Source organism: Martes martes, assembly GCF_963455335.1.
Source record: "Martes martes genome assembly, chromosome: 13".
Taxonomy (NCBI): Eukaryota; Metazoa; Chordata; class Mammalia; order Carnivora; family Mustelidae; genus Martes; species Martes martes.
The window spans coordinates 77,042,542-77,053,323 of NC_137901.1; the positions used below are offsets into that span (position 1 = coordinate 77,042,542).

At 46.0% G+C, this 10,782-nt stretch overlaps 1 long non-coding RNA gene across 1 annotated transcript; it reads right to left on the reverse strand.

Annotated features, from left to right (window-relative positions):
- Positions 1-6,835: 6,835 nt before the first annotated feature.
- Positions 6,836-10,019, reverse strand: LOC308354479. The gene is made up of 4 exons (XR_013967866.1): positions 9,803-10,019; positions 9,271-9,350; positions 7,850-7,931; positions 6,836-7,249 (listed from the first exon to the last, which is right to left on the reverse strand). It is a non-coding gene; the product is annotated as an uncharacterized lncRNA (long non-coding RNA).
- Between the last annotated feature and the right edge of the window lie 763 nt (positions 10,020-10,782).

The following is a 10,782-nucleotide window of genomic DNA, read 5'->3' on the forward strand; positions in this document are numbered from 1 at the left end:
GTCGCCCAGCCCCCGGCCACGATCCTGCAGCCAATCAGCGCCCGACCCTCATTAATTACCCATCACCCCGCCGGGAAACGCCCGTCCATTGGCTGCTAGGCGAGGGGAAAGGAGTGGCTACTCCCAGGCGCCGGCCCAACCATCAGGCTCGAGAGGGAGCGCGCGCAGAGGTTGGGAGTTCGGTTGAAGCGGCGGTTCAATGCGGAAGTGGCGGGGTGCAGCGCCCAGGCGGCCCCGGAATCCCGCAGCTGAATAGGAAAGGTGGCCTAGGAGGGAAGGTTTAGAGTAGGGCGCACTGACACGTCGCCAACACTTCCGGTGCTCCAGATCTTGGGACCGAATAGGCTCCGGAGGGGGCGTTGCCGACTTTTCCGCCCTCTCTTCCTTTCTCAGGGAGAGGAATGAACATAAGCTCTAGTAGGAGTAGCAGTGGACACTCTTCCGAACTGAGCCTCGGTCTTTTTCTTCTTGTGAGGCAGAAAACCCATCCTCCCTAGAGAGGCCACAAGCACAGGTCTTCAGGGCACAAGTCCCACGAGGCCAACACCCCGCCCCCACCCCTTAGCGGGCTCAGGGCCGGTGGTAGCGTCCAGGAGGCCGTCCAATCAGAAGGCTCCAACGCAGCGGAAATGCGTGGCCTTGTGGGGGAGGGGCTCTCCAGGCTACCAGTGTATCCATGGCGACAGCCTCGGGCCCGCCCCAGCGACTCAGGGGCGGGATCGGGGCTTCCCCTGCCTTGCAGTGGAGAGTCGTGCGCGGTGCCCACTATGGAGATGTAGGCTCGACCACAGGAGCTTCTTCTCTGCTCTTTGGCAGTTCACCCAGCACTTTCCTGCATTGGCGATCCCTGCACTGTGGTCGCTGTCGGAACTCCCCCCTTTTCAGACAGAGAAAGTGAGGCCCAGAGAGGGTCGCAGCGTTGGCCAAACGGTCACACCACAAGTTTAAGGCGCAGCCAGGGCAAATTCTGCAAACATTTTTCGAGATCCTACTACTATGGTTGGCAGATTTAGCAGGTAAAATACAGGAAGTGCAGTTCAGTTTGAATTTTAGATAAACCAGCGGGACATACAAGAAAAAATAATTCGTATTTTGTTTAAAATCCAAATTTAACTGGGATTTTTGCATTTTACGGGACAACCTTACCTACTACGTGCCAGGCTATGAGTTTTGTGCGGCAGCGAACAAAACACACCCATGGTCCTGAATGAGAATTGCAGACTTTGAACCACCCACTGCTCAATTATTTAGTTGGAACAAAATGGGATATCAAAATGGAGAGTATCAGTGAGGGATTTAAATGTCCCATAATTCCTTCCCCAGCCCCTAGGGTCAGATCCTACAGGGGTAACTTTTAGAGTATCCCTTCTTGGTTCCACTTCCTCCCTGTATCCAGCAAGGATCTGGACTGGGTTGCTGCCACAGACACGTTTCCCTCCTATCCAGCAAGAATCTGGACTGGGTTGCTGCCACAGACACGTTTCCCTCCTCAAGGCACCTCTGGAGTCCTGTACTAGGATGTCTTATCCCACTCCCCATTCTCAAAACTCTTTGGGGGAACCTGATAAGTCAGCACTTAAATAGCCCTTAGAGCAGGGTATGGCGTAAATGGGGACCACAGGTACAAAGAGGTGATGGGGGCTTCCTCCCTCCCAGGCAGTTGACCTGCAGAGACCATGTTCTAGCCACATACTACCTCGAGGAGCTCACATTTATTTTATTCTTAAGGCAGCCTCGTCCAGGAGACACTATCACAAAAATGGATTAAATCTTTGGGGAGGCTTCAAAAGACCTAACCTTAGGCCTCCTCTCTGTTCCCCAGATCCTTGCTCACCCCACAAGATGAATAAGATACTTAGCTAATCCCCCATTGGGCTCCTGAGATTCCATTCCTGGCTGGGTTACCTGTGTACAGAGGAGCCTGGCCCAGTTTTTTGAAACTCAGTAGCTGATGGATTACACTACCTCTTTAGTAAAACACAAGTTCAGAGACCCAGAGGCAGGATGAGCATGGAATCTGAGCTAAATGGCCTGGGTTCCAAGCCCTGCTCCACCATTTATTCACTGTGTAGCCTTGGGCAAGTGAAATACACCTGAGTTTCAGTTTGCTCAACTGTGAAAGTAGTAGTTCCTACTTTGAAGGTCAATCTGAGGCTTATAGAAGGTAATGAAACCCTTTGACCAAACAAGTTCACTCCATTTCACCCAAGAAATGAAAACATGTGTCCACACAAAAACTGGTATACGAATGTTCATAGCAGCAAAAGTGGAAGCAACCCAAGAGTCCATCAACTGATGAATGGATAAACAAAATATGGTCTACCTATACAATAAATTATTGTTGAACCAGAAAAAGTAATGAAATACTAATATACCTACAACATGGATGAACCTTGAAAACCTTACACTGAGTGAAAGAAGCTAAACATAAAAGGCCACAAACTGTGTTACTGAACTTATATAAAATGTTCAGAATAGGTAGATATATAGAGACAGAATTTACCTAAAGTCTATTTTAATAATTTACTTGAAGCACCCTCTCAGGATGGAGAACTTGCCCTCCATGGAGGGACAGGAACTGAGATTTTGGAGTCAGACAGAACTGGTTCAGTTCCTTTCTCAGTGGCTTCCCAGCTAGATCTGTTACTCCTTTTCTCTGTAATAACCTCTCTTCTAAAATGCATACAAGGTCATCTACCTAACAATTGTTGTAAGGATTAACGATATTTTAACTCTGAATTATCTGAAAAAGAAATAAAGAAATCAATTCCATTTACAACAGCATCAAAAACAATAAAGGGGCACCTGGGTGGCTTAGTCAGTTAAGCATCTGACTCCTGGTTTCAGCTCAGGTCATGATCTCAGGGTTCTGAGATAGAGCCCTGCCTCTGGCCCTAGGCTCAGGGGGAGTCTGCTTAGGATTCCTTCCCTCCCTCTCCCTCTGCTCCTCCCCCTTGTGCACACACATTCTCTCTTTCTCTCTCAAATAAATAAATAAATCTTGTGGGGGGGACAATGAAATACTTGGGGATAAACTTAACTAAGTGAAAGATCTCTACTCTGAAAACTATTAAGACATCAGTGAAAGAAATTGAAGAAGACACAAATAAATGGAAAGATATTCCATGTTCATGGATTGGAAGAACTAACATTGTTAAAATGTCAATTCTACCAAAAGCCATCTATAGACTGAGTTCAATCCCTGTGAAAATTCCAATGGCATTTTTGTACAGAGGTAGAAAAAACACTCCTAAAATCACAAAAGATCCCAAATAGCCAAAGAAATCTTGAGAAAGAAGAATAAAACAGGAGGCATCACAATTCCTGATTTCAAGCTATCCTATAAAGCTATAGTCATTAAAAAAAATTGGTGTCCATCAATTAATTCCCACTAAAATTGGAAAAATACAAAAAAATTTTATAGACTTTTTGTTTGTTTGAGGAATAAAAACACACTTTTTGTGGAAAAATAGACAACTCAGAAGGGAATTTTAAAAAGATAAAATTCATTATAATTCCAACCAAAAATGGGGTAAAGCCTGTAAACCCGGGCCCTGATAGACATTTTCTGTATAACCATTAGTTCCCACCCACTTATTCTCACAACCACCACAAGAAGTTGGGAAAATAATGTCCAGCATTTTGCAGATGAGAAGCTAAAGTTCAGTAGGGTCAGGTGACTTGCCCACACAATGAGGGCCAAAATCTGTTTGGTTTTTTGTTGTTGTTGCTGTTTCTCATCTAGTACTAAGCTTCTGAACCAGGCTACCTCTCAGATACCACTCGGTGCAAATCACAGCTCTGCCATTAAATACTGTGTGACTTTGGGTAAATTAATTCACCTCTTTGAGCCTCAGTTTCCTCATCTGTGAAATGTATAGAATAATTGCACATAGCTTGTAGAATTATGAAAACTAAAAAGACATGTTTTAAACAAGAAAAACAAAAGGGACATGCTTTACAAGCTAGCATGGTGGGCCCCGGAAGCCCATAGTTAAATGCTCAATAAATATTAGTCATGGGTGTTTGGGGGCATAAAGCCCTGGATTTGAAGCCTCTCTCTACTGTTTTAAAGCTATGTGGCCTCAGGTAAGTCATTTCTCCTCTCGAGCCTTGGTTGCCTCATCTGTACAATGGAAATAATTAGAAGAGCCACCATACTAGGGTGATAGGAGCCCTTAACAGAATGCCTGGCCCACAGTAGGTCCTCAGTGCACAGTTGCTATTAATTACATAAGAAGAAATAATTATAACATATAATGCTGGCAACTGAATAAATAGAAAAGGTCTTGGCTAAAAAGTTGGGAAAACCCCTCCCACACACAAGAGAGGGGAAAAACCAAAGGGAACCAGAGTTCAAAAGTGGAAAATGGAGCAGCTGCTGGTAAGCCCCCAGAGGCAGTTTCACCTTGACCCACAAAACTGAAAAGAGGTGTGTCTTCCTGAACAGATAAGGATCAGAAGAACAAAGCATGCTATTAATTAAGTCTTGCCTATTTTAAGTTTATGGAATATTCTTTCCCTTAAAGATAAGCTCACAATTAAAGTTCAAAAGGTAAACACAGAAAGGGGGTGGAGGCCAGTCCTGCCTTCTGCTCAGCACCCCCTGCCAACCCTTGGACTCAGAAGTGGGTGGTCTGGTCCCAAAGCCAAGTTTCCTTACCCAGGGCCTCTAGCCATCAGACAGCAGGGGAACGAGATCTCCCCAGAGAGCCTGGGAACCAGTCCCTGGTGTCTCCTGGCCCTGGCTCCCAGCAAGCAACTGGAACTGAACTTCAGGGGAGGGAGAATGGACTCAGCTTTTCCTCACTTCCCCCAGGAGGATATGAGTCATGGGGAAGAAGCCAGGCAGGACTGGAGTTGCCTAGGATGTGGACAGAAAAAGCAAGCGCCTTCCCATCTGGGTGGCCTTGGGCAAGTCATTTCCCTCCTGCATCTGGGTTTCCTCACCTATAAATGAGGTGATGACAACCTTCAGCCTCCTAAGGTTGGAATGAGAATTATAGAAAGTAGAATTCGGGAGAGTGACTTCCATGGCCATCGGCAGTGCTCCACATAAGCTAAATGTTCTTATTATCTCCCAAATTCTTTTTATTGTATTGAGGACACAATTTATGGAGCCAGGAACACCAGGGAGTGTTTACTGTCTACTCTAGGTGTGAGCTTGGCAAGTCACAACCCCTCCTTGAACCTTAGTCCCCTCATCTGTAAAACGAGGTGATTGTAAAGATAGAGTGAACTGATGAATTTAAAAAAAAAAACTTAACCTATATCCAACAATACCACATAAATAAATAAAGCCCCTGCTTTTTCCTTTCTGTTCTCTCCCCCAGAGAGAGAACCAAATTAGGGAGGTGATAAGAAATATGATAGCCAGTGCTCACACATTGGCTTGTAAGTGGCTAGTTTAATTGCCAGCGATCCCTTTATATCAGAACTTTCTATCATGATGGAAATGTACTACATTTGCCCCGTCTAGAACAGTAGCCACTAGCCACCTATGGCTATGGAACATCTGAAATGTGGCTGGTTTGTGTGCGGAACTAAATTTTTTTTAAGGGAATTTTTAAAAAAGATTGTATTTATTTATTTGACAGACAGAGATCACAAGTAGGCACAAGAGAGGCAGGCGGAGGGTGGGGAGCAGACTCCCTGCTGAGCAGAGAGCCCAATGTGGGGCTCAATCCCAGGACCTTGGGATCAGGCAGAGGTTTTAACCCACTGACTATCCAGGCACCCCTAACTAATTTAAATTTAAATAGCCACATGTAGCTAGTGACTACCATGCTGGACAGTACAGTTTGGATTGTAAGCTCCATGAAACCAGTCATTAAATCTGTCTTTTTGTCTTTCTATCCCAAACACCCAGCAGAGGACCTGGCACATAGTATACGCTCAGTGTATATTTGCTGACTGAAAGAATTACCAGAAGTACATAGATAGATAGATAGATAGATAGATAGATATAATGGAATATTACGCAGCCATCAAAAAACCCTCAAATCTTGCCATTTGCAATGACATGGATAGAACTAGATGGTATTATGCTAAGTGAAATAAGTCAGTTAGAGAAAGACAATAATCATATGATCTCACTGATATGAGGAACTTGAGAAACAAGACAGAGGATCATAGGGGAAGGGAGGGAAAAATGAAACAAGATAAAACCAGAGAGGGAGACAAACCATAAGAGACTCTTAATCTCAGGGAACAGACTGAGGGTTGCTGGAGAGGAGAAGGGTGGGAGGGACGGTGTGGCTGGGTGATGGACATGGGGTTAGGCTATGTGCTATGGTGAGTGCTGTGAATTGTGTAAGACTGATGAATCACAGCCCTGTACCCTCAAAAAAATACATTATATGTTAATTAATTTAAAAAAACAAGAATTACCAGAAGCAGGAACTGACAAAAAAATTCCAAGATTTGTTTCCTTCTTTCTGCGGTTTTCAAGACTTACCTGTAAAATGGGAATAATAGGAGTTTCTCTCTCCTAGAGTTATAATGAGAATTCACAAGTTAATATTTGTAAAGGGCTTGCAAAAATGTCAGCAAACAGAGCTGGTGTTGTACAAGTGTTTGTTAATTAAAATAAAACCCATCTAGGGGTGCCTGGGTGGGCTCAGTCCGTTAAGCCTCTGACTCTTGATTTCGGCTCAGGTCCTGATGTCAGGGTGGTGAAATTGAGCGAGCCCGGAGTCCCAGCTTCGTGCTCAGCAGGTAGTCTGCTTCCCTCCTTTACCCTCTGCCTCTGCCCTCCACGCCCCTCCCCCCCACCCCAGCTCATGTTCTCTCTCTCCCTCTCTCAAATAAATAAATCTTAAAAAAAAAAAAATCTAGCCCAAGTGAATTTGTTCACTTTGACAGAATGTATCCGTTATATTTAAATATGGTTGCAAATGAAAGAAACTTCCCAAGGGATAATGGCTTAAAAGACACACCTTTTTTTTTCTCTCTGGTAAAGGGCTCTGGAGGGGGGCTCCTAAAAGTTGTCAAGGACTCAGCCTCCTTCTATATTGGTGTTGCACTGACTCCACCTTAGTATTGGCTTCTTCCTCATGGTCCAAGATGGCTGCTCAAGCTCCAAGCTTCAAGGCCACATTCCAGCTACCGAGGAGAAGAAAGGCAAAGGAACCCAGTCTTCCTTTTAAGGACACTTCCTGGAAACTGCACACACTTCTATCCCATCAACCAGAACGTGGGCACAGGCCACAACAAGCTGCAAAGGAGGCTGGGAAATGTAGTCTTGATCCTGAACATCACAAAAATTGAGAGTTTTATTACTAAGGAAGATGTAGAGAACAATGTTGATGGACACCCAGCAGCATCCCCCCAGAATTTGAGTTTCACCCTAGGATTTGGTTTTCAATGGCTGTTTTCACACCTTTGTAGCTACTAATGTACATGTGTATGGGACTCTTCAACCCACATTGGGCTTTGTTGCCTGCTCCCTGATCTGACCACTAAAACCCTTCCAGGCAAACGTGTTGTTATTGTTGCTATGGTTATTATTTGGAACAGATGAGAAAACGGAAGCCTCACCAACTAGCTCCAGGTCCCAGAGATTGTACATGATAGGTCAAAGACAAGAATCTAGGTCTGTCCAGCTCCCAATCCTTGGTCTGTTTCCCATTCCACGGCACATGCCTTCACAACTTCATTGACCCCACAGCACAGGAAATGACCCAAAAAGACCCGACACTGGAGTAGATCAAGACCTGAGGTCCGGAGAATCACCGGGGATGGGGCCTGGAGCCCTTCCTGCATCTGAGGGCAGCAGTGACAAAGGCCACCCTCTGGACCCCACGCTTACATTCATCTGACAAGTATTTACTAGGTGTGCAGTACGCACCTGGCCAAGCACAAGGGGTTCAGGAGACCCAGCGGAGAACGGGTCAGATAAGATCCTGCACGTCCGTCCCTCACAAACCAGTCTGGGAAAACATGATAGAGGAGCAAACATATTTATTTATATATTCATGGATTTTGTCCATTTATTCAATAAATAATTGCTTAAATATCTCCTTGACTAGAGGTACTGCAGTGAACAAGGCACAGGTGGTCTTTGCCAGGACAGAGCGTCCTTTCTCATGAAGGGTAAGGGGGTGTCACACAATAAGCAGAAAACAAAAAATGTGTTGTAATAAAATAAACATAATATGTCAGGCCATGAATTTCATCTGTCTTTAAATAGTACAAATGGGATGTATCCATGGCTTCCTACCTTCCTTCAACAGGGAAGTCAAGGAGATATTGAAGCACAGTTCTCCCCTCACCCAAATGAGAAGGACCCAGCTATTGGAAGAAGTGCAGGGAAAAGCATTCTAGGCAGAAAGTACAGCATGTGTGAGGGTCTTGAGCCAGGCCCACCACTGAACATTGTACAGGGATCATCTCTTTACCACCACCCCACCAGGCACATGCAATTATTATTGTTAATAATAGATGATGAGGCTCAGAGAGGAAGACGGACTCCTTGAAAACATACGACTCTTTATTTTTTTTTAAAGATTTTTATTTATTTATTTGACAGAGAGCACAAGCAGGCAGAGAGGCAGGCAGAGAGAGAGGAGGAAGCAGGCTCCCCACTGAGCAGAGAGCCCGATCCCAAGACTCTGAGATCATGACCTGAGCTAAAGGCAAAGGTTTAACCCACTGAGCCACCCAGGCATCCTGAAAACATACAACTCTTAACTCCCTTACATGGTAAAGCTGGGTTGCAAACCCAGGTTCACATTACCACTGAAGCCCATGCCTCCGTCGTGAGACTCAGCTCCTCTGAACTCTCTCTAAGAAAGACGGGCATCAGCAGAGCGTGGGAGCAGGTGGCAGGCAGCTCCAGAGGGGGTGAAGGGATATTCTGGTTCTGCAGCCTCGCCCACAGTCACAGCCAACACCATCGAGGCCACTTGGCAGGACCACGCTGTGCGGACAGTCACTCCCTGGTCATAGAGCCAGATCCCCAGTTTAAGCTGATTATCTCGTCACTGTCCACAAAGAGGCTCTGCCACAGCCGTTACAGAATACCATAGCTGGCTCTCTTTCCCCCTTTCCTTGAGAGAGAATCATGGAAGCATGAGGACATATGGGAGAGATGGGTAGGGAAATGGGGAGTAACAACACAACAATAATAGCAAAAACTTTTATAGTGCTTCCGGTGCTAGGTACTGTCCCAAGCGCTTCCTTTATGCTAACTTGCTTAATCGTAGAAATGAACCTCTAACACCATTTTACAGATGAGGAAACTGAGGCCCAGAGGGTCTTATCACTTACCTAAGATGACGCAGCTGATAAACAGCAGAGCAGGGATTTGAACCCAGGCGGCTGACTCTGGAACTCACACTTCCTTTAGCCTTTTTATTACAAAAGAAGACAAACAGAAGAACACACAGAACAAATGTATAACCTTGTGAATTTGTATAAGGCAAACACCCTTGTAAGCAGCAACACGGATCAAGAAATAGAACTTTGCCAGAAACCCCGGAAGCCCGTCTGTGCTCCCCTCCCAGGCACAGTCCCTTCCTGCCCCCTCTCTAAAGTCAACTGTAATTGGGATTTTTATAGGAAGGTTTGTTGTTTTTTTGTTGTTTTGGTTTTTTAAAGAAGAATTCCCTGTGTTTCTCTACAGTTTTCTCGCCTGAGTGTATATCCCTAGCCACTGGTGGTTAGTCAGCCCCATCTTTAAATTTGGTACCTTTTAAGTCTCTTTCAATCTACGTGTTCTCCCTGCATCCCTCTCTTTTTCTTGTAATTTATTTATGGCTGTGGAGTTTCCCAGCCTGGATTTTGCTGGTGGAATACTCACGGTACAACTCAGCATGTTACTCTGTCCTCTGAGTTTTCTGCCAACTGCCCGCTGGATCTAGAGGCACGCCAGACTCAGGTTCTATCCTTTCTGGCAAGGGGGGAGGCGGGGCAGGGCACGTACTCTTCCATCAGGGGCATGGAATGTCTCTTTTCCTCTGTCTTTGATCAGAGCCCATGCTATTAACCGCATTGCTATAGAGATGCTTCCCGGTGTCCTCAGCTGCTCCGTGGTTTACTCCACCCCCTGGACATATCTGTCTCCAAAAGCGAGCCTTTTATAGGCACCACTGATTCTGCTGCCATGGGGCTGGATGACACTTGAAAGCAGCCCTTCAGAGGTCCCACCTGAGCTTCTCCACACTCCAGGGGCTGTGGTGGATGGGGCCCTGCCTCCCAGATGAGCGTCATCTCTGTCTGCTCCTCCCTCCAGCCCCGTTCACCAGGCAGATGGAATTCTACTTCCAAGAGACCCACGTTCTCCCTGACTGCTGGGCCTTTGCTGATGCTGTTGCCTCAACCAGAAACACTCTTCCCCTGCCCTCCTCTGACTGAGCACAGCTGATCCTTCTGGTCCTAGCAAATCTGTCCTTCCCAACCTATCCCCACCCTGCCAGATTACGTTTTATACAGCCCCTCTTCTCCCCGGCTAACCTGGTAAGTAGCCTAGTAAGCGGCAACAATAACATTACACTATACCTGTTTGTTTTCTTAACCGTTTTCCCTGCTAGAGACAGGAACCCTCTAACATCACAAGACCTGGCATAGAGTAGGGGGCACAGTAAATGTCTGCCCAATGCATGCTTGCACCAATGAATCACATGGAGGCAAATCTAGGCTCCGACCGAAGGAGCTTTCAGACCACGAGAGCCCTTCTAAGATGACACACACCCATATCCCCCTCCACCCACCCCCTGCCCAGGGCGGGTAGTTAAGCAGCTGTGTGGTGCAGATCACAGAAAGAACTCACCTGGGTGGCTC